Below are 25,328 nucleotides of genomic sequence, written 5' to 3'. Positions count from 1 at the left end.
AGGAGTGGCCGTCTAGTAAAGATGACTGCAAGAGCACAGCGCAGACTGCTCAATGAGGTGAAGAAGAATCCTAGAGTGTCAGCTAAAGACTTACAAAAGTCTCTGGCATATGCTAACATCCCTGTTAGCGAATCTACGATAAGTAAAACACTAAACAAGAATGGATTTCATGGGAGGATACCACAGAGGAAGCCACTGCTGTCCAAAAAAAACATCGCTGCACTTTTACAGTTTGCACAAGAGCACCTGGATGTTCCACAGCAGTACTGGCAAAATATTCTGTAGACAGATGAAACCAAAGTTGAGTTGTTTGGAAGAAACACACAACACTATGTGTGGAGAAAAAGAGGCACAGCACACCAACATCAAAACCTCATCCCAACTGTGAAGTATGGGGTGGGGGCATCATGGTTTGGGGCTGCTTTGCTGCATCAGGGCCTGGACGGTTTGCTATCATCTAAGGAAAAATGAATTCCCAAGTTTTTCATAACATTTTGCAGGAGAACTTAAGGCCATCTGTGCACCAGCTGAAGCTCAACAGAAGATGCGTGATGCAACAGGACAACGACCCAAAGGATAGAAGTAAATCAACAACAGAATGGCTTAAACAGAAGAAAATACGCCTTCTGGAGTGGCCCAGTCAGAGTCCTGACCTCAACCCGATTGAGATGCTGTGGCATGACCTCAAGAAAGCACGTCACACCAAACATCCCAAGAATATTGCTGAACTGAAACAGTTCTGTAAAGAGGAATGGTCAAGAATTACTCCTGACCGTTGTGCACGTCTGATCTGCAACTACAGGAAACTTTTGGTGGAAGTTATTGCTGCCAAAGGAGGTTCAACCAGTTATTAAATCCAAGGGTTCACATACTTTTTCCACCTGCACTGTGAATATTTACATGGTGTGTTCAATAAAAACATGGTAACATTTAATTCTTTGTGTGTTATTAGTTTAAGTAGACTGTGATTGTCTATTGTTGTGACTTAGATGAAGATCAGATCACATTTTATTATCAATTTGCACAGAAATCCAAATCATTCCAAAGGGTTCACATACTTTTTCTTGCAACTGTATATAAAAAGACACAAATGCATGTTTTTCTCAATATCTGACATGAAATCAGAATAAACCTTTCCTGTTTTTGGTCAATTAGGATTACCATAATTATTATTATTTTCCAAATGCCAGAATAATGAGAGAAAGAATGTTTTAAGGCATTTTTATTACTTTCTGCAATGTCAAAAGTTTACATACACTAAGATTACTATGCCTTTAAACAATTCTGGGCTGCCCATCTGATGATGTCACGTGTTAGGTTTGTTGGCAACATCTGAGCTAATTAGAGACACACCTGTAGATGTATTTAAATGCACACCTGAAACACACTGTTTCTTTGTGTAGCATCATGGGAAAGTCTAATGAAATCAGCCAAGATATCAGGAAGAGAATTGTGGACTTGCACAAGTCTGGCTCAACCTTGGGTGAAATTTCAAGAAGGTGCCTCATTCATCTGTGCAAACATTTATACGCAAGTACAAACAAGATGGGAATATGTAAACTTCTGGTTTCGACTGTATATACTGTACATATATAATATAAAATATATAATATAAAAATGCAAGTACAATAGGTATGAACTTAATAACAGACTAGTACAGAGGCAGATAGGATCCTGCCCGTGAGAGCTTACTAGGGAGAGGGGAAAGACACAATAGGTGAAGGTATAAGCTGCTCATCTGGTTGCGTGGTAGTAGCATGCTTTTTGTAGGTGGTAGGCTTTCCTGAAGAGGTGGCTTTTCAGGTTGCTTTTGAAGGTTTTGTATGTTGGGGAGAGTCTGATGTGCTGCGCTAGTAAGTTCCAGAGCAAGGGAGATTCAAATGAGAAATCTTGTAGACGATTGTGTGAGGAACAGATGAGAGGAAAATAGAGAAGGAAGTCCTGTGAGGATCATAGATTTTGTGTGGGTATGTATCAGAAAAGCAGGTCAGAGATGTAAGGAGGTGACAAATTTTGGATGGCCTTATATGTAGTTGTTAGTGTCTTGAACTGAATTCGCTGGGCAATGGGGGGCCAGTAAAGGAATTGGCAGAGGGTAGAAGTGGAGGAGAAAAAAAAAAGGAGGTGCATTATCCGAGCGGTGGAGTTAAAGGCTATGTACACTTTTAGGGACAATTTTTTTTATGATTGAATTTTACTCAATTGGGGCTAAAAAAAAAAATTCAATTCAATTTTTATTCCAAATATTTTCTATTAAATCTTTATTAAAAATATTGAGCCATTCTGTCACAAAGCATTAATTGTTCTTCTAGCTCTTTGCATCCTACTTTCACTTTGTGCAGGTCACCTAATAACCTGTAAATTATTAAGAGGTCATAAATAGAGTTCAGCGAACCTGCCTTCTGGCAGGTTCGAGTTCAGGTTCGGGTTTTAAGTGAATTACGCAATGGACTCCATTCTCACAAAATACATCATGTAATTCAATGCCGGCATGCCAAACGGAATATTTTTATAAGCATTACGTTTTTGCATGCCATCATAATACAAGTGTATGGCCAGCAGAACGGAACCCTTGGAGCTGGTGATACAATTGCATTATGAGGCATGTCGGCATTGAATTACATGATGGATTCTGTGAGAATAGAATCCATTACGTAATTCACTTAAACCCCAAACCAGAACTCAAACCTACCTAAAGGCAGGTTGGCTCAACTCCGGTCATGAACACTTATTTAAGCCACATTCTTATCAGTAAGATAATGATTGAGCTTTGATAAATGTTTATAATGTCAGAGATCAGAGATAAGGAGCCCCTCAGCTCTCTGCCTGATGGAGCAGGGAGAAAGAAACTGAAACTGCTAGTAGAGCATCTCATCTCTGCACAGGACATATTTTTGATAAAGACTAATTGAAAAAAATATTTTAGCTGATAATGAGTACAATGCACTATGCATTGAAAAAATGCCCCAAAAAGTGTACATAGCCTTTAAGGATAGATTGGAGTGGTGAGAGTGTGCTAGATGGGAGGTAAAAAGGAGGATATTGAAGTAGTGCCAGCAGGAGATGACCAGGGTGCTAGCACTTCACTTGATTTAGGGGTGAGGAAGTAGCAAATAAGGGCAATATTCTTCAATTTAAAGCAATTGAGGTAGATTTGAGTGTCATCGGCATAAAGGTGATATTGGAATCCATGGGACTCTATGAGCTTTCCCAGACCAAAAGTATACAGTTAATAGAGAAAAGTAGAGGATCGAGGACAGAGCCTTGAGGGACACCAACAGAGAGAGGGCATGATGAGGAGGTGGTGTATGAATGGGAGAAACTGAAAATTCTGTTGGTGAGATACAAGGACAGAGATCCAGGAGAGGGCTAGGTATCTGATGATGAGGGAAGTGATGGTTTGAAGAGTGATCAACTGTGTCAAAGACAAAGAAGAGGTCAAAAAGGAGGAGAACAGAGTAATGATGTTTAACTTTGGCAGCTAGCAACTCATTGTCAAATTTGGTTAGGGCAGTTTCAGTGGCGTGATTGGGTCGGAAGTTGGATTGTTACAGATCAAAGAGTGAGTGGGATGAGAAGTGGAAAGACAGTTCAAGATGGACATGTTGTTCTAGGAGTTTTTATGTAAATAGGAGTAGTGAGATGATGTGATTGCTAGATAAAGAGGTGGGGTCCAAGAGGGCTTCTTGAATGTGGGTGTGATGGTGGCATGTTTAAAAGAGGAGGGGAAGACACCAGTGGCTAATAAGAGGTTTAAGAGGTAGGTTAGGGCAGGGATAATTATGGTGGTTAGGTTAAGGATAAGGAGGGATGGGATTGGAATAAGGGCATATGTATGTGGTGAGGTGTGATTTAGAGATTAAGGAGGAAAGCTATTCCTCAATGATAGTGGTAAATTGGGTTATGTGTGGAGAGCTCTGAATATTTGTGTAGGGTGGGCTGTGGGGATTGTTGTTTGAGTTTTTTTTTTATTTTGTCAATGGTATTAAGCAATTGTTTGAGGTTGCGGACAAGAGACAATATTAGAGTAGTGAAGTATTCCTGTTTAGAGTACTTCAGCTTTGATATCTGTCTGGTTACAGGCTTCCTTTAACCCCTTAAGTACCGGGCCCATTTTTTGTTTTGCATTTTTGTTTTTTCCTACCCACATTTTTTATTTTTTCCAATAGCCATAACTTTTTTAATTCTCTGTTCCTATTGCCATATAAGTTGTATTTTTTGCGAGATAAGTTGTATTTTTTAAGCACACCATTTAATTTACCATGTCTGTTATTGTAAAATGGTAAGAAAAATTATTTGTGGGGTTAAATTGAAAAGAAAACAGAATTCCACCATGGTTTTTGGGTTTTTTACATCACAGCTTTCCCTATGCACTAAAAATTATATTCAAAATGTATTTAGAGAAGGCTCACCTCCTAGACAAAAAATGGAGTGGGTGCACCTACAGAGAAGATTACACCCAATCTTCAGATGGAATGTGTAAATAAATAAAAAGAGTAGGGCACACCTACATTCAGATACACATAGGAGAGTTTTCTAGACAGTAAATTTAATTTATTTATACCAGAAAAATATATATAGTAATACATAAAATATTATTAAACATATATTTGCATGCTATATAGACTTATAATCGCTTTAAAATTATTAAAATTGCAAACTTCCATAAAAAGCAACACTAAAATATAAAATCTTGTGGACAATCCTGGGGAAGAAGTGTCCTAATAGAGTCTCAAATTTTTGTTCCTTTCTATAGCTCTGAGTGTCCGTATTATATTATACGTCCAGTGGACACAGTCCGTAGTAATCAGGTTTTTAGACAATTCACAGGTTAATTTCAATGTAGCCGAAGTGAGGACGTGTAGTTAAGTCACTCACATTTCTTTTGCTAAGTTGCATTAATTTTACTTACAGTTCTGTAGGTTTGTGCTGGCTGTACTGCGGTTAACGTGGCGTCCCACGTGTAGTACGCTTACAGGCTGCGATGTAGGTTCCAGGAAGTACAGTCGTGGTGTCACGAGGGTATCGAGAACCACGCCTGACTCTGTTATACCCGGGGTCAGGAAGTCGCAGCGGTTGGCTGCACGCTCTATTTAAGATAGGGCTGTTTTCCTTATGGTAGCTTTCTGGGTTTGCTTTGCAAACCCTTTTGGCTCACTCAGGGATCCGTAGCTCCTTCTCCTCAGCTGTTCCTTGTCCAGCACTCCCAAACCTCCTTATATTCCTCTCTCACACTTCTCTGGTTGCCAGAGATAGAACTTCCTGCCTGGACATCTATTCTGACCTTCTGGAGCTGTGTTGCTGCGTTCTCTGGTAGTTGGTCCAGAACGCTACCCTCCGGATCCCTGTTGGACCTTTGTGGTCTATTGTGATCGCCCACCTGGGTGTATGTGTTTATCTGTTTTATCTGTCCTCTCCCTGGTGTTTCCCTCTTAGTGATAGTGGTGCGGACTAGCGATCCCACCGGCCCGTTTACTATCTGGGACTCATTTTAGGGAAAGCCAGGGTTTAGGCACGTGATCGCCGCACGGGTGAGGAACCCGTCTAGGGACGTCAGGGCAGTCAGGTGCCAGCCGCAAGGTGAGTTAGGGGTCACCACCTTTCCCTCTCCCTTGGGCAGAGCTTTCCCTTTTATCCTCCCTGTGCGTGACGTCGGTCATTACACGCGGCCAAAAGTTTTGAGAATGACACAAATATTAGTTTTCACAAAGTTTGCTGCTAAACTGCTTTTAGATCTTTGTTTCAGTTGTTTCTGTGATGTAGTGAAATATAATTACACGCACTTCATACGTTTCAAAGGCTTTTATCGACAATTACATGACATTTATGCAAAGAGTCAGTATTTGCAGTGTTGGCCCTTCTTTTTCAGGACCTTTGCAATTCGACTGGGCATGCTCTCAATCAACTTCTGGGCCAATTCCTGACTGATAGCAACCCATTCTTTCATAATCACTTCTTGGAGTTTGTCAGAATTAGTGGGTTTTTGTTTGTCCACCCGCCTCTTGAGGATTGACCACAAGTTCTCAATGGGATTAAGATCTGGGGAGTTTCCAGGCCATGGACCCAAAATGTCAACGTTTTGGACCCCGAGCCACTTAGTTATCACTTTTGCATTATGGCACGGTGCTCCATCGTGCTGGAAAATGCATTGTTCTTCACCAAACTGTTGTTGGATTGTTGTAAGAAGTTGCTGTTGGAGGGTGTTTTGGTACCATTCTTTATTCATGGCTGTGTTTTTGGGCAAAATTGTGAGTGAGCCCACTCCCTTGGATGAGAAGCAACCCCACACATGAATGGTCTCAGGATGCTTTACTGTTGGCATGACACAGGACTGATGGTAGCGCTCACCTTTTCTTCTCCGGACAAGCCTTTTTCCTGATGCCCCAAACAATCGGAAAGAGGTTTCATCGGAGAATATGACTTTGCCCCAGTCCTCAGCAGTCCATTCACCATATTTTCTGCAGAAGATCAATCTGTCCCTGATGTTTTTTTTGGAGAGAAGTGGCTTCTTTGCTGCCCTTCTTGACACCAGGCCATCTTCCAAAAGTCAGATGCGCTCACACCTGCCTGCTGCCATTCCTGAGCAAGCTCTGCACTGGTGGCACTCCGATCCCGCAGCTGAATCCTCTTTAGGAGACGATCCTGGCGCTTGCTGGACTTTCTTGGACGCCCTGAAGCCTTCTTAACAAGAATTTAACCTCTTTCCTTGAAGTTCTTGATGATCCTATACATTGTTGATTGAGGTGCAATCTTAGTAGCCACAATATCCTTGCCTGTGAAGCCATTTTTATGCAACGCAATGATGGCTGCACGCGTTTCTTTGCAGGTCACCATGGTTAACAATGGAAGAACAATGATTTCAAGCATCACCCTCCTTTTAACAGGTCAAGTCTGCCATTTTAACCCAATCAGACTGACATAATGATCTCCAGCCCTGTGCTCGTCAACATTCTCACCTGAGTTAACAAGACGATTACTGAAATGATCTCAGCAGGTCCTTTAATGACAGCAATGAAATGCAGTGGAAAGGTTTTTTGGTACCACTGAGGAAGGAGTCCAATTAACTCTGAAACGCGTCTGGTGAAGGATAACCCCATGAGACTAAATATACATTGAAGCGCTTCAAATCGACCAGAAGTAGTGGGATCGGTATCTAAAAATTTGGTAAGAAAAAAAACCTGAAATCAACAGCCGCAGTGACATCTGACCTGCTTACTTGATTGAGCACCTGTGCAGGAACCAAACTATACAAAACCACTGAGACAGCACTCCTACAATTGATTACCGCAGATCCCTGAACCTACTTCCTGGAACCTACATTGCAGCCTGTAAGCGTACTACACGTGGAACGCCACATTAACCGCAGTACAGCCGACACAAACCTACAGAACTGTAAGTAAAATTAATGCCGAATGAATGTACACACAGGCAAAGTGATCGGATGCATTGCTAACTTGTAGCAAAAGAAATGTGAGTGACTTAACTACACGTCCTCACTTCGGCTACATTGAAATTAACCTGTGAACTGTCTAAAAACCTGATTACTACGGACTGTGTCCACTGGACAAATAATATAATACGGACACTCAGAGCTATAGAAAGGAACAAAAATTTGAGACTCTATTAGGACACTTCTTCCCCAGGATTGTCCACAAGATTTTTTATTTTAGTGTTGCTTTTTATGGATGTTTGCAATTTTAATAATTTTAAAGCGATTATAAGTGTATATAGCATGCAAATACACTCACCTAAAGAATTATTAGGAACACCTGTTCTATTTCTCATTAGTGCAATTATCTAGTCAACCATTCACATGGCAGTTGCTTCAATGCATTTAGGGGGGTGGTCCTGGTCAAGACAATCTTCTGAACTCCAAACTGAATGTCAGAATGGGAAAGAAAGGTGATTTAAGCAATTTTGAGCGTGGCATGGTTGTTGGTGCCAGACGGGCCGGTCTGAGTATTTCACAATCTGCTTAGTTACTGGGATTTTCACGCACAACCATTTCTAGGGTTTACAAAGAATGGTGTGAAAAGGGAAAAACATCCAGTATGCGGCAGTCCTGTGGGCAAAAATGCCTTGTGGATGCTAGAGGTCAGAGGAGAATGGGCCGACTGATTCAAGCTGATCAACGTTGACTGAAATAACCACTCGTTACAACCGAGGTATGCAGCAAAGCATTTGTGAAGCCACAACACGCACAACCTTGAGGCGGATGGGCTACAACAGCAGAAGACCCCACCGGGTACCACTCATCTCCACTACAAATAGGAAAAAGAGGCTACAATTTGCACGAGCTCACCAAAATTGGACTGTTGAAGACTGGAAAAATTTTGCCTGTCTGATGAGTCTCTATTTCTGTTGAGACATTCAAATGGTAGAGTCCGAATTTGGCGTAAACAGAATGAGAACATGTATCCATCCTCTGATGGCTACTTCCAGCAGGATAATGCACCATGTCACAAAGCTCTAATCATTTCAAATTGGTTTCTTGAACATGACAATGAGTTCACTGTACTAAAATGGCCCCCACAGTCACCAGATCTCAACCCAATAGAGCATCTTTGGGATGTGGTGGAATGGGAGCTTCGTGCCCTGGATGTGCATCCCTCAAATCTCCATCAACTGCAAGATGCTATCCTATCAATATGGGCCAACATTTCTAAAGAATGCTATCAGCAGCACCTTGTTGAATCAATGCCACGTAGATTTAAAGCAGTTCTGAAGGCAAAAGGGGGTCCAACACCGTATTAGTATGGTGTTCCTAATAATTCTTTAGGTGAGTGTATATGTTTAATAATATTTTATGTATTACTATATATATTTTTCTGGTATAAATAAATTTAATTTACTGTCTAGAAAACTCTCCTATGTGTATCTGAATGTAGGTGTGCCCTACTCTTTTTATTTATTTACTAAAAATTATATGACATCCTTATTCTGCAGCTCAATACGAATATGGAAATACCCAACTTTTATAGTTTATTTTTGTTTTACTACTTTTAAAACCTTTGAAAAAAATAAACATTTTCTTTGCATTGCCATTTTCTGAAAGCCATAACTTTTTTATATTTTGGTCTAGAGAGCTGTAGTGTGCTTCTCTCTATAGGACTTGAAAACACCAGAAAACAATATAAAATAAATGGTGCCACCCAAAACTCTTGTAAAAGACATCATACCCATTGGTTCACATCAATGAGAGTAGTTATGTACAAGTTTGTGTGCACCTTAAAGTGTAACTGTCATTCTTTTTTTTTTTTTGTAATGTGTTGGGGCAGTGATACTGACCATTTTTGTAATATACTTTAATTACTGAAATCATACATTTCTATCAGAAAAATAGCTCTAAAGTGACCCATTTTGAGCCTTAGCAACGCTCCTCTGTCTTCTGTTTACATAACTGTGGAGACTTGCAGTTATACAGACTGACTGTATTCTGTAAACAGAAGGCAGAGGAGCATTGCTCAGGCTCAAAATGGGCCACTTTAGAGCTATTTTTCTGAGAGAAATGTACGATTTCAGTAATTAAAGTATATTACAAAAATGGGCAGTATCACTGACCATATACATTACAAAAAGAAAAAAGAATGACAGTTACACTTTAAAGAGGATCTGTAACCTTTCCTGAAAGGTATGTTTAGAAACTACTTGCATTTTCCTTTTTAAAACTATTTCTTCTTATGCTAGAAGTTACAAATTAATTACCAGCAGTCTGCAATGATGATCCACATAGGTGTTAACATAGGTGTTAACAGTTGAAGGTGTCTCCCTGCACAGTCTGATATATCCAATCAGTGCTGCCAGTGTAAGATTGTGCAAAGACACACACTTAACTGGTAACTCCCATCTGGCCCTTCATTGCAAACTGCTAGCAATTAATTCACAACTTTTAGAAGGAATAAGAGAGGAATGGCACAACAGAGAATCATAAGAATAAACTATCTTGAATTGTTATTACATTGGGAACGCAAGCAGTTACTAAGACATGGCAGGAGAGGTTACAGGTCCTCTTTTACAGTAAAACACTACGCTATTAAGGAATTTTCATCAGAAAGGAAATTTAATGGAAAATCTAATAAAAGTTGTTCAAATAAATTGTATTGTTAATCTTTTGTCAATAATGGCCTTAAAATATGGGAGACAGAATGTCTGCTACTTCAGCAAAATATCCTTTCAATTTTTATTCCTATGTTGACCTTTTAATAGTTCTGTAGCCAGGGCAGAGTTGGTTGAGTTGATCTGTGCTGTTCTGCTGACACCTTCAGGTTAAAACTGAAATTGCAAGTTGATTTTATGTTCTTCAGTTCAGAACGTGGCAACAGGCATACAATGATCAAGCGTGCATTCCAGAGAAGTAACCATCTTACACTCAACCATCATAGACTCAATATAAATATTAATAATAGGAGACAGCTTTTTCTATTTCGGACTGGATTGGTTTATAGAGGCTTCACCTTTCTCAGATCCCATGGTTGAACAAACATTAAGTGGAATTAACTTGTCCTTTCCTCCCTATAATTAACTGCAACTGATAATCCACTTTTAACCCAGTGACCAGGTCTGAAAAGACCTTAAAAGGGATTGTGCAAGAATGGATTTTATTTTTATTTTATTCAAACTCCCCCTCCCCCTTGCCCCAATCTGCCAGACCTGCAAAGGGTAAATGACTTACCTTCAATGACCAGACACTTTTTTAGTGATTTAGCACACATGGTGGTTTGTGTTGATCAAGCATGCTCGGCCGAACACCAGTTCAGCTCGAGAATTTTGATGCTCGGCACATGGAGGTATTCGGCTGAATACCGCATGTGCTCGAGAGCAATGCTCGAGTCTCTTCCCCGCATGTTTGTTGGCTGCTACGCATCCCAAAATACCTGTGACATTCCCTGTAATTTTTTATTAGTCGCTGGTGACATCAGCGATATTATCTGCGGTATACCTGTGACATTCCCTGCAATTTTTTATTAGCCACTGGAGACATCAGCAACATTATCTGCAGTATTTCTCCTATGTAACGTTTCCACATCCCAAATACCTATGACATTCCCTGAAATATTTTATTAGCCGCTGGTGACATCAGCGACATTATCTGCAGTATTTCTCCTATGTAACGTTTCCACATCTCAAATACCTGTGACATTCCCTGTAATTTTTTATTAGCCGCTGGTGACATCAGCGACATTTTCTGTGGTATTTCTCCTCTGTAGCATTTCCACATCCCAAATACCTGTAATATTCCCTGTAATTTTTTATTAGCCGCTTGTGACATCAGCGACATTATCTGCGTTATTTCTCCTGTGTAACGTTTCCACATCCCAAATACCTGTGATATTCCCTGTAATTTTTTATTAGTCGCTGGCGACATCAGCGACATTATCTGCGGTATATCTACTGTGTGACGTTTCCACATCCCAAATACCTGTGACATTCCCTGTAATTTTTTATTAGCCGCTAGTGACATCAGCAATTTTATCTGCGACATCTCCTGTGTTTCCACATCCCAAATACCTGTGACATTCCCTGTAATTTTGTATTAGCCACTGGTGACATCAGCAACATTATCTGCAGTATTTCTCCTATGTAACGTTTCCACATCCCAAATACCTATGACATTCCCTGAAATATTTTATTAGCCGCTGGTGACATCAGCGACATTATCTGCGGTATTTCTCCTATGTAACGTTTCCACATCTCAAATACCTGTGACATTCCCTGTAATTTTTTATTAGCCGCTGGTGACATCAGCGACATTTTCTGTGGTATTTCTCCTCTGTAGCATTTCCACATCCCAAATACCTGTAATATTCCCTGTAATTTTTTATTAGCCGCTTGTGACATCAGCAACATTATCTGCGTTATTTCTCCTGTGTAACGTTTCCACATCCCAAATACCTGTGATATTCCCTGTAATTTTTTATTAGTCGCTGGCGACATCAGCGACATTATCTGCGGTATATCTACTGTGTGACGTTTCCACATCCCAAATACCTGTGACATTCCCTGTAATTTTTTATTAGCCGCTGGTGACATCAGCAATATTATCTGCGACATCTCCTGTGTGACGGTTCCACATCCCAAATACCTGTGACATTCCCTGTACATTTTTATTAGCCACTGGTGACATCATCCACGATACCTAGCTTCATGTCCCAGTTTGCAGGGCAGCGCAGGACAACGCTCTCGAAGTCAGACCAGTGCGACCAGGTGGTCGGTTGGATTGCAGCAGATAATGCTTCCAGTCGGTTAAGCACCACCCTGTCTTCCACTAAGTCCAGTCTTAGTAGCCAAGAGTCTGGTCAACACAATCCTCACCCTGATCCTCCTTCCTCCTACCATGCAGCGTCTTGCTAAACAAATGATCCCACACTCGGATATTCTGAGGAGCTATTTTCAGCGCCATTCCTTCATTTGGGCCCTGTCGACAAGCCCGCTTGAAGAGGGACATGAGATCTTGTGCCCTGACTCCCAAACTCTTGAGCATCCACAGTCACAAGAAGATGACAGTGGAAAACGGCAATTAGTGTTTCACAAGGTGGATGATGATGATGAGACACAGTTGCCAATAAGTCAACTGCAATTAGTGTCTCAAGAGGTTGATGATGAGGATGAGACACAGTTGTCTATAACTGAGGTTGTTGTTAGGTCAACAAGTAAGGAGGATGAGCAGAGTGAGGAAGTGGAAGAGGAGGTGGTGGACGATGAAGTCACTGACCCAACCTGGGAAGGTGGCAAGCAAAGCGAGGACAGCAGTACAGAGGGGGAGGAATCCAGAGCACCGCAACAGGCTGGAAGAGGCAGTGGGGTGGCAAAAGGGAGAAGGCGGGCCACACCAAACAGGCCCGCAATTGTTCCACGGCGCACACCCTTGCGGAAATCTCCTTTGCCAAGGGGTAGGTGTTCCGCAGTCTGGAGCTTTTTGAGGAAAGTGCGGACGACAAAATAATTTAAATTTGCAACCTGTGCCATACAAAAATGAGTAGGGGCATGAACACTAGCAACCTCATCACCACCAGCATGATCCGCCACATGGCATCAAAGCACCGTAATAGGTATCCCAAATGCCTCGGTCCACAATCTGTGTCTGTGGGTCACACCACTGCCTCCTCTTCCCCTGTGTTACGTGCTGGTGAATACCCTGTCGAAGGCGCAGGCCTGGATCCCTACCGCCCTGCATCTAGACCTTTGCAAGCACCATCAGTGACCACATCCACTTCCGTGTCCCAGCTCAGCGTACAAATGTCCTTACCTCAGGCATTTGAACACAAGCGCAAATACCCAGCCACCCACAGGCCATAGCACTAAATGTGCAACTTTCCAAATTTAGGCTTGCCATTTAGGCTTTTAGACACTGAGGCCTTCCGCAGTCTGATGTCGGCGGCCGTCCCTTATTATGCGGTCCCCAGCCGCCACTATTTTTCATGGTGTGCGTGCTCGCCTTACATCAGGATGTGTTCCGTAACATCACCCGTGCCCTGGCCAATGCAGTTACTGGGAAGGTCCACTTAATCACTGACGCATGGACAAGTACATTTGGCCAAGGACGCTACATTTCCCTGACGGCACACTGGGTGAATGTTGTGTAGGATGGGAGCGAGTTGTACCCTGGGATGGCACAGGTTCTACGGACGCAAAGGATTGCGGGCCCTAATTCCATCAGGGTTTCCGCCACCACCTACGTTAGTTTCTCCAAACCCCTCTTCTCCTCCTCCGCCTCCTCCACTTCTACCTCATAATTATCCTCTTGCATCACCAGTCAGTCATCAGTCGGTAGCTGGAAGCAGTGTAGCACTGCAGTGGGGAAGCGTCAACAGGCCGTGCTTAAGCTGATCTGCTTAGGTGACAAACAGCACACCGCCGCAGAGCTGTGGCAGGGAATAAGAGACCAGACTGAGCTGTGGCTCTCGCCACTCAACCTACAACCAAGCATGGTTGTGTCTGATAATGGCCGTAACTTGGTGGCGGCTTTGGAGCTTGGCAAGCTCATATACATCCCATGCCTTGCCCACGTCTTCAAATTAGTGGTTCTGCGGTTTCTCAAAACCTACCCCAATTTGCCTGAGCTACTGGTGAAGGTGTGCCGCATGTGTGCCCATTTCCGAAAGTCCTCGACAGCTTCCGCTGGTCTGGCAACGCTGCAGCAGCGCCTAAAATTGCCAGCTCACCAACTGTTGTGCGACGTGAGCACGCGCTGGAACTCCACGTTCCACATGTTGGCCAGGCTTTGTGAGCAGCAGAGGGCATTAGTGGAATACCAGCTGCAACATGGTTGTCGCCTTTCCAGTCAGCTTCCGCTCTTCACAAGCGAGGAGTGGGCATGGATGTCTGACCTCTGTGAGGTTTTAAGAAACTTTGAGGAATCAACCCCGATGGCGAGCGGCGATAACTCTATTATCAGCGTCACCATGCCACTTCTGTGTCTACTCAAACGCTCGCTGCTCACAATTAAGGCCAACGCTTTACATGTAGAAGAGGTGGAAATGGGGGAAGACATTACATAGAGTGATAGCCAGACCACCCTCAGTTCATCTTCTCAGCGCAAATTGGATGATGATGATGAGGAGGAGGAGGAGCAGGAGACGGTTGCCTCCACTACAGAGGGTAGGACCCATGGAAGTTTAATTCCATCTGTTCAGAGTGGGTGGGCAGAAGAGGAGGAAGAGTATGAGGAGATTGAGAGTCATCCTCCTGATGACGACAGCGAAGTCTTGCCTGTTGAGACTCTGGCACACATGACTGACTTTATGTTAGGCTGCCTTTCCCGTGACCCATGGGTTTTACGCATTTTGGACAACACCGATTACTGGTTGTTCACCCTTCTCGACCCCCGCTACAAAAAGAACTTCTCATCTATCATTCCTGTGGTGGAGAGGATGAGCAAAATGGTGCAATACCAGAAGGTCCTTGTGGAGAAATTGCTCCAAAAATTTCCAGCTCACAACACTGGTGGCAGAGCAGGGTGGATAAAAATCGATGATAAAAAAAAAATAAAGATTAGTTTTTTAATTATGTAGAATAAGGCTGTATATGTTTAATTTTTTTGGTAAATAAATTCCATTAATCCATTCACAATGTCATGCTCTTCCAGAGGTTTTTGTAAGATTATTGGGCAGTTTCTCTGCCTACAAGATATTATCACAGATGCTTGGTTTACTTTTGCAGTTCTCAAAACTGAATTTGATTCAGCAGAGATCACATGCCTCTTCTTCACAGCAAAAATGTTATAACATGAACAGAGTTGAGAAAAAGACCTTAATCCTAACTTCTACAAACCTATGAATACAGAATCAACCTAATCAAACTAATATGAAAAGTTGTTATTCTAAAAATCTTCATCTACTTGCATATTATAAGTTATTCCAGCAAGAATTAGTCTTTATGTAGAAAACTATGATTTAAATCAAGCCTTACTGACTTTAAATCATGATTTAAATCAGTTTGATTTAAATAAAATCCACCCTGCAGCAGAGTACGTAGTTCCTTGGACAACCGAGGAGGGGAGACGAGTTGAACACACAGCAGTTCCAACAAAGGCAGGGCAACACTCTCCAAAGCCTGGGACAGTTTCATGACACCCTGCCAGCAACCTCACCCTGATGCGCGGCCTAGTGTCACAGGGAGGGAAAAATTTGGGAAGATAGTGAAGAAGTACATAGCAGACCGTGTCAGCGTCCTCAATGATCGCTCTGTGCCTTACAACTACTGGGTGTCCAAGCTGGACATGTGGCACAAACTGGCGCTCTACGCCTTGGAGGTTCTGGCCTGCCCTGCCGCCAGCGTTTTGTCAGAGCGGGTATTTAGTGCTTCCGGGGGCATAATAACGGACTCGACCAGAGGAAAGCAGCTGAACATAAAGGCACTTTAAATGTGTTTTTATAATGTACTGAATACACTGTATTCCCATGCACCCCTTCCACCACAAAAAAGGGTATATGGTTCAATCTTCCTTTTCTCGTCCTACTCCTCCTCCTCTTCCATCAACTCAACATGCCTATTAGTCTGCCCTCGCTCCTCATGTTGTAAAGGGTCAGCTCACCTGCAGGCCCTCGCATATAATGTTTTAGAGGGTCAGCTCACCAGCAGGCCCTCACCTACAATCTGTTAGAGAGCCAGCTCACCTGCAGGCCCTCGCATATAATGTTTTCAAGGGTCGGCTCGCCAGCAGGCCCTCACCTTCAATCTTTTAGAGGGTCAGCTCACCTGCAGGCCCTCGCATATAATGTTTTAGAGGGTCAGCTCACCAGCAGGCCCTCACCTACAATCTTTTAGAGGGTCAGCTCACCTGCAGGCCTTTGCATATAATGTTTTAGAGGGTCACCTCACCAGCAGGCCCTCACCTACAATCTTTTAGAGGGTCAGCTCACCTGCAGGCCCTAGCATATAATGTTTTTGAGGGTCAGCTCACCAGCAGGCCCTCACCTACAAACTTTTAGAGGGTCAACTCTCCTGCAGGCCCTCGCATGTAAAGTTTTAAAGGGTCAGCTCACCAGCAAGCCCTAACCTACAATCTTTTAGAGGGTCAGCTCACCAGCAAGCCCTCACCTACAATCTTTTTGAGGGTCAGCTCACCAGCAGGCCCTCAACCATAATGTTTTACAGGGTCAGCTCAGCAGCAGGCCCTTGCTTATAATGTTTTTGAGGATCAGCTCACCAGCAGGCCCTCAACCATAATGTTTTACAGGGTCAGCTCAGCAGCAGGCCCTTGCTTATAATGTTTTTGAGGATCAGCTCACCAGCAGGCCCTCAACCATAATGTTTTACAGGGTCAGCTCACCAGCAGGCCTTCGCCCATAAATTTTTCAATGATCAGCTCAGCAGCAGGCACTCGCCCATAATTGTTTCGATGCTAAGATCAGCAGCAGGCACTCGCCCCTAATGTTTTGGAGAGTCAACTCTGCAGCAGACCCTCACCCCTATTGTTTTAGATGTTTTAGAGGGCCGCTCACCTGTAGGCCCTCGCATATAATGTTTTAGAGGGTGAGCTCACCTGCAGGCCCTCGCATATAATGTTTTAGAGGGTCAGATCACCAGCAGACCCTTACCTACAATCTTTTAGAGGGTGAGCTCATCTGCAGGCCCTCGCATATAATGTTTTAGACAGTCAGCTCACCAGCAGGCCCTCACCTACAATCTTTTAGAGGGTCAGCTCACCAGCAGGCCCTCGCATATAATGTTTTTGAGGGTCAGCTCACCAGCAGGAATTCAACCATAACTTTTTCAATGGTTAGCTAAGCAGCAGGCACTCGCCCATAATTTTTTCAATGGTCAGCTCAGCAGCAGGCACTCACCCATAATATTTTCAATGCTCAGATCAGCAGCAGGCCCTCCCCGTAATGTTTTAGAGAGTCAGCTCTGCAGCAGACCCTCACCCCTAATGTTTTAGATGGTCAGCTCAGCAGCAGGCCCTCCCTCCTAATGTTTTAGAGGGTCACTAGCAGGCCCTTGCTCCAAATGTTTTTGAAGGTCACCAGCAGGCCATCAATCATAATTTTTCAAGGGTGTATGATGTCCTCCTTTATGTATAATAAAGAGTGTATTGAAGTGCCGGTTCCTTGTAATTTTTGGAAGCCCTTTCACTTAGTGCATAGGCTTTACGAGTGTCCCACTACCTGAACAATTGTACCATGTGAATGAGGCCCACCATTATGTGATATACAGGTTGTATTGCAGTGCCTCTTCCTTGTAATTTTTGGCAGCACTTGCACTTTATATACAAGTAAATATACAGGAAAGAATGTTTCCTAACAATTTTTCCTCTAAAATTGATTTTATCTTCGGTTTTGTGCGTATTATTGTCAGTCTGTAAATAGTGGCGTACTACTCGGACAACATCGTTCGCAGCAGCGACCTGGGAATCCAAGATGCATCCAGACATCCTCCCCATGCTGTTCCCGAACCATTTCGGTGGTGTTTCCATCAATTTCTGACCTTTTCCTATGAACAAGACACCCTCCCCTCTTCAGAGTAGGGGGTTCCTGGTTTAATGCTCAGGTTCTCCCATTGACTTCCATTGTACTCGGGTGCTCGGTAGAGCACCCAAGCATCCCGAGGTGTTGGACCCGAGCACCCAAACACCCGAGCACTTTGGTGCTCGATCAACACTAATGGTGGTTTAACATGTGTAACAATTTTTAAAAAGTCAATTTTGTTTAAACTATATCTCTTTATTCTTCAAATATGCCACCAAAATAACACCAAAATAAATTATAAAAATGAGTTTCCTATTTTGTGTCGGTCATTTTGATACATAATATGTATCATTTGACATGAATGGAATGATAATGGCAATGGTTTTATTTGGTGTGGGCATTTTTTTTTTTTATTAGTATTTATTTTTTATTTTTTTATTTTGGCACATAATATGTCCTCCAAGATGTAATTAAAAGACCTTTGAGGACACTGACAGTTTTCTGGATTTTATATTTCGCACTATTTGCACTGTAGCTGGGGAATCTAAAGGAGTCGCAGGTACAGGGTAAAACAGATCCTTTTGGGGGTAATTTAGCAAAGCTGAGCCAATCCAAGTCTGCTAAGACTCTGCAGATCTCATATGCCAGAGAAACCCAGTGAATGCGTAATCACTGGGTCCAATAGAGTAAGTGGCATAGATGCTTCCTGTATTCACTGCAATAAACAGCTTCTGTCTTCTCTTCAGGCTAGATTGCAGGAGCATTCAACCATGCATTTATAGCGCTTCGTATTAAAGCCAAAGTCATACATGTACGACGTTTAGTAGTATTGGGGTTAATGACAACTTACAGAGTGGAGTGGAGTAAGGCCTCTTTCACACATCCATGTCAGTGAAGACATCCATGATGGTCCAAGATGGTCAGTGTTTCATGAAGATGTCTGTGAATGGTCCGTTGTTTGTCCGTTCTTCCCTCCATGTATCAGCTACAAAAGTGATATCTAGAGTATCTCATACCAATGTTCAGTGAAAACCACTGACAGAACAAAGATGGCATCTGTATTCTGTCAGTGGTTTTCATGTAACGAGACACTTGAATAGACGTGTTTGGTCCGCATCATGGACCAAAGTAGTGCATGTCTCTCTCAATTGTTTTTCAACTGACTCACAGTTAGTGGAAAAACAAGGTTGTGTGAATAAACACATTCAAATTAATGGATACGTGTGCTCTTTGTGTTGTTCGCTGTTCTCTGTGACTCAATAATGTGTGAAAGAGGCCTTAGAAATATACACACTGAATGATTCCCATTCCCTGCTAAATGATGCCCTGTGACATTTCTTCTATTGGCATCCCCCATATGGTTTACAGTAATGCAGTGTACAAATAATCATACAGCCTCTAAATGTCAGGGTCTTACCATGTAACAGTGGTATAAATTGGCCAATTAAGGTTATGTGTACATCTGCATCAGAGGCAGCACTACTTTGAACATCAAAACAATGAAAGTCTACGTACATACACAGCACTGTGTCATGGTCTCTGTTTGTATTACAATATAAAGCAGATGTGAACAAAGCCTGACAGTTGGATATAACTACCTAAAATCCAATGCTATACAGGAAAATAATATATTGTACAGTACAGAAAGCAAAGAAATTCCAATGTGATCTGAGAGATTTTCAGGCAAAAAAAATAAAAATCTGAACAAAAGGGAGAGATCTAGTTTTGTCACTCAGTTCTTTTCGAGTATATCTTTAACTTCATAAGAAAGAGATGGAGATAGTTTTTTAGAAAAAGAGGGGCCAGTGGGGGATGAAGTCTATTTACCAAACCACCTACACACCCCCAGAACACCATCCATAAAGAAGAAAACGTGCAAACAAGCAAAGATTGCAAGACACAGAAGATGCTAAAGCTAATTAACTTGTCACACCATACCCTGAATCCTGTAAAGGGTCTTAATTTTTCTTCCACTAACAAATTTAATTTCTTTACAGCCTTTAAATATTTGATTGCAATACTGGTGATCTGTTTCTTACCAATGATGAGGCAGGTCATAAGTGATTTGCAATCTTTTTTTCATAAACAAATGGCGGAACAGACCTCCAGATTTCCCATGGACCTGTGCCGCCTATCTCAGCACTTCCCACCCTTTGTCCTTGTGCTCTCCAGTTGATATTTTCATCAAACAAGTAAAAAAGAAAGATGTTCCTAAAGATCTTAGTTGGGCACAACGTAAAGCAATTAAGGAGTTAAGAAATATGAAAAATGTGGTTATTAAACCTTCTGACAAGGGGGTAAATGTGTGATCTCGATGGTGGAGATGTATGAAAGGGTGACCTTCAGGCCACTTAAAGGGCATCTGTCAGTAGATTTGTACCTATGAAACTGGCTGACCTGTTGCATGTGCACTTGGACACTCCCACGAGTGTCCAGCCAATGAATGCACGATTTTGTTGGGAACCACCAGACTACTACTCTTTGAGTACTCTCTGTTCAAGTGACAGCTGACCCACTGGCAGAGCACTGATGAAAAAGGTAAAACCATAGTCAGGGACAGGTCACGGTCAATAGTCAGGGACAGGCCAAGGTCAGGGCAGGCAGCTCAAAGTCAGAATGGAGAAAAGGCAGAGGTCAGGTCTGGCAGTGAAATCTAGGAAATTGGCAGAAGTTTGTAAATGGCAGACAAATGTAAAGACAATACACCTTTGATGGACAGTAGTCGGCTAGGGTCTATTGTTCAGGCACTCTTTCACAGGATGCTTTAACTTCTTAATAGTCACATTAAAATTGGGAAAAACCTTCCCAAAAATGTCACTTTTTTATTGTAGATTTTTTGTGTGTGTCTGCAGAAAATCTTGTTGGTGCACAACTCAGGGGACACTATTGCATTATTAACCCCTTAGTGACATCATTAATTTTAGCCTTTAGGACTAATAATATTTTCCTCCTTTGTGTTGTAGCAGTCATAACTTTTTATTTTTTCTTCTAAATTTATAATGTATGACAAAACAGCAATTTTTACATTATTTTGTGGAATTTTTTCATGGTGTTCACTGTGTTGTAAAAAAAATATAATTTTATTATCTGGGTCACTACAATGATGATAATACCACATTTCTACATATTTCTACAGTTTTTTCTCTCCTCCTGCAGCCTGTCAGCTCTGCAGATGTTCCCTCATGCTCCTCCACACTGACGGGGGGGGGCTTATCTGCTTATATCTCTGGTTTGGTACCAGCTATAAATATGATATAGTATTGTTTGAAAGCTGAAATTACATGCTTTCAGACAATACCAGAATGACAGCAATATGTTCAGTACACAGGAAGATATCACTGATAGGAGTTGGGATGCTGTGAATGCATCTGAAAATGAAAGCAGGTTTTACCCGCGATTATTCCCAACTCTATTTCTAACAGTGATATCTCCTCTTCTCTCTATCTGTCATTTTGGTCTTGTATGAAAGCCTGGAATGTCAGCTTTCAAACAAGACCAGTTGCATGTTTTTAGCAGCTACCATTCAGGAGAAAGCAGCATCTTAAGCAGCCCTCCCGCTTGCACTTTCTGCCTTAACCCAGCTGGCGCAGAACAGTTAGCTACTTTTCCCACTGCCAGAGCTGGACTCGAACAAAACAGTTAGGTGGTTAAATACACCAGGGTGACCAGCCATTGGCTTGGAAATATCGAGGAGCACGCACCGCATAGGTAGAGAGAGGAAGTGCTGGCAAGGAGCAGGCCTCAGTCTGCAAAGGAGGTGATCAGTGTAGCTCCAGTGGCCAGACCCGACAGGCAGCAGAAGAGGGAAGGCAATGTGACTGGACCTCTGGAGAACCAGGGAGCAGGTGAGCACAGTGGCATTTTCTCCAGAATGATGCAACAAATCGCTAAGTGAAAGTTATAACGTTGAGATGAGCTAGCCCTACAAAGCATTGTGCCTGATTTAACAGTGAATTTCCTGGTGACAGACCCTCTTTAAAGGTACTTTTACACAGAATAATAATGTGGTTCATTTTCAGGGATTTGTACGTAGAAACGCTCCCTCTTGAAAATTGACTTGTGTAAAGGGTGCTAGCAATCACCCTTAGAAAAAGCAAACGCTTGTTCATCAGGTGATCACATTTTGCAGCTGGCACCTAAAATGATTGGCCCTTATTTATCATACCTTCACTGCAGAATTCTGGTGTCAAAAAGTCGCAAAAATAGGGCTTTTGCGACTTTTTGAACTTGCGCAAAATTTTGCGACTTTTAATTTTTACACCAGTCAATCCAGTTTTGTAATGTGAGTGGAAAATTAGGTTAGCTATATTAGTGAGTTTCCATCCAGATTTATCATTGAGAATTTTTTTTAAAAGTCACAATCTCACTCCAGGAGAAGGGTTGAGTAGGAAAACTGGAGTAGCTTCTCTAGACAAAAGTGTCAGATCTAAGGATATCAGAATTACATGGGATTACACCATAATAAGATTTGTATAAACAAAACTGAGATTTGATTAGATTGAGTTTACCTGATGTCTGAAGTGACACCTGTAGGTAGCTCCGCCTCTAGGGGGCGGGCCCCAGGTGCTCGTTTTTGGCGTTTTGTTTTTTTTTGTTGTTGTTCTGCACCTATAAATATTTGTCTGTTTATTGTAATACTATGAAACCTGATGAAGGGGAAGTTTCACTCCCTGAAACGCGTTGTTTCCATTAAAGAAGAACTATCATACTTGTGAGACCGTTTCCATTTGTGGACTTGCGCCGAAGCAGAATTTCTCTCTTATTGCCAGATCTAAGGATAAGACCAATTTATCAAGTAACATGAGACATTTGATAAATGTGGCATAAAGTACTCCAACGCAGACTCAAGCAAAACTGATTCATGATAAATTCCCCTCATTGTTTCTATAAAGCAGATCATGGTGTGTAAAGAATGATCTGCTGCCCAGAAACAATGATTTTCTATGAGGATAAGTGATTGCTGTAGTGATCACATGTCCCAGTACAGTGGAGGTGATTGTTCCATGTAAATGCAACCCTCAACTCTGCTGACAATCAGGCATGATCAGGCAATTATCAGGATTTTTGGTCCGTTCCTCATAATTGCGTGAATCATTGGTCCATTCAAAAAGATTCCAATTTTCTTTCAGTTATCTTGAAAAAAAAGTTGCATTTTGGTAGACACATGACAATCTTAAATAGCATACAAGATCACCATGTACAGTCAGGTCCACAAATATTGGGACATCGACACAATTCTAACATTTTTGGCTCTATACACCACCACAATGGATTTGAAATGAAACAAACAAGATGTGCTTCAACTGCAGACTGTAAGCTTTAATTTGAGGGCATTTACATCCAAATCAGGTGAACGGTGTAGGAATTACAACAGTTTTTATATGTTGCCTCACACTTGTTAAGGAACCAAAAGTAATGGGACATAATAATCATCAATCAAACTTTCACTTTTTAATACTTGGTTGCAAATCCTTTGCAGTCAATTACAGCCTGAAGTCTGGAACGCATAGACATCACCAGACGCTGGGTTTCATCCCTGGTGATGCTCTGCCAGGCATCTACTGCAACTGTCTTCAGTTTCTGCGTGTTCTTTGGGCATTTTCCCTTCAGTTTTGTCTTCAGCAAGTGAAATGCATGCTGAATCGGATTAAGGTCAGGTGATTGACTTGGCCATTGCATAACATTCCACTTCTTTACCTTAAAAAACTATTTGGTTGCTTTTGCAGTATGCTTTGGGTCATTGTCCATCTGCACTGTGAAGCGCCGTCCATCGCACTCTAAAGCATTTGGCTGAATATGAGCAGATAATATAGCCCGAAACACTTCAGAATTCATCCTGCTGCTTTTTTCAGCAGTCGCATCCTCAATAAATACAAGAGAACCTGTTCCATTGGCAGCCATACATGCCCACGCCATGACACTACCACCACCATGCTTCACTGATGAGGTGGTATGCTTAGGATCATGAGCAGTTCCTTTCCTCCTCCATACTCTTCTCTTCCCATCACTCTGGTACAAGTTGATCTTGGTCTTATCTGTCCATAGGATGTTGTTCCAGAACTGTGAAGGTTTTTTTAGATGTCGTTTGGCAAACTCTAATCTGGCCTTCCTGTTTTTGAGGCTCACAAATGGTTTACCTCTGGTGGTGAACCCTCTGTATTCACTCTGGTGAAGTCTTCTCTTGTTTGTTGACTTTGACACACATACACCTACCTCCTGGAGAATGTTCTTGATCTGGCCAACTGCTGTAAAGGGTGTTTTCTTCACCAGGGAAAGAATTCTTTGGTCATCCACCACAGTTGTTTTCCGTGATCTTCCGGGTCTTTTGGTGTTGCTGAGCTCACCGGTGCGTTCCTTTTTTTTAAAGAATGTTCCAAACAGTTGTTTTGGCCACGCCTAATGTTTTTGCTATCTCTCTGACGGTTTTGTTTTTTCAGCCTAATGATGCTTGCTTCACTGATAGTGACAGCTCTTTGGATCTCATCTTGAGAGTTGACAGCAACAGATTCCAAATGCAAATAGCACACTGAACTCTGGACCTGAGGGAATAACACACACCTGGCCATGGAACAGATGAGAAGCCAATTGTCCCATTAATTTTGGTCCCCTAACAAGTGGGAGGCACATATGCAAACTGTTGTAATTCCTACACGTTCACCTGATTTGGATGTAAATACCCTCAAATTAAAGCTGATAGTCTGTAGTTAAAGCACATCTTGTTCGTTTCATTTTAAATCCATTATGGTGGTGTATAGAGCCAGAAATGTTACAATTGTGTCGATGTCCCAATATTTATGGACCTGACTGTATATCTAGGTACCTATCAATATAGACTAGCTATGTACATGGCAGATTGCTAGACTTTTCATCAAGCACACGCATCATCACAAGTCACCTAGCTCAAATAAATCTTCATGTTGGCTTCTGACATTACCAGCAGTTAGATTGCATCACAATTGAAATATGAGAGCTATTTTATCTGAGATGTTAAGTGGAAGATTAAGTTAGCAATGAAATGTATTAATGATCAAGGAAATTTTAAAGATCCAAAGTACTTGCATTTCAATAAAGCAATTTTTAGGAATTTTGTAACAGATGACATAAAGCCCTTCTTGCTTTTTGGATAACTGAACAAAAAACAACCTAGCAAGCAAAAACCTGCAACCAGAGAGCTAATCCTTACCTTAATGTCCAGGTATGCCCCAAGGTCAATTTTAAAATGTGCACATATACAGCATATTTAGAACCCCAGACCTGGGAGTACTACAATTTGTATATTGTTTGCATTGCTGTGTATTTTGAATTGTTTTATTGTTATCTGGTTGTAGTTCCCAGCAGAAGATATGGATGGCTGGCAAAGGTTAACAACGGTCAGGGTTAACCCCCCAGTTCCTCCCATCTTAGTATAAGTGGGTTGGTCTG

Source organism: Bufo bufo, chromosome 1 (assembly GCF_905171765.1).
Source record: "Bufo bufo chromosome 1, aBufBuf1.1, whole genome shotgun sequence".
NCBI classification, from domain to species: domain Eukaryota; kingdom Metazoa; phylum Chordata; class Amphibia; order Anura; family Bufonidae; genus Bufo; species Bufo bufo.
This window is presented reverse-complemented; position numbering follows the sequence as displayed.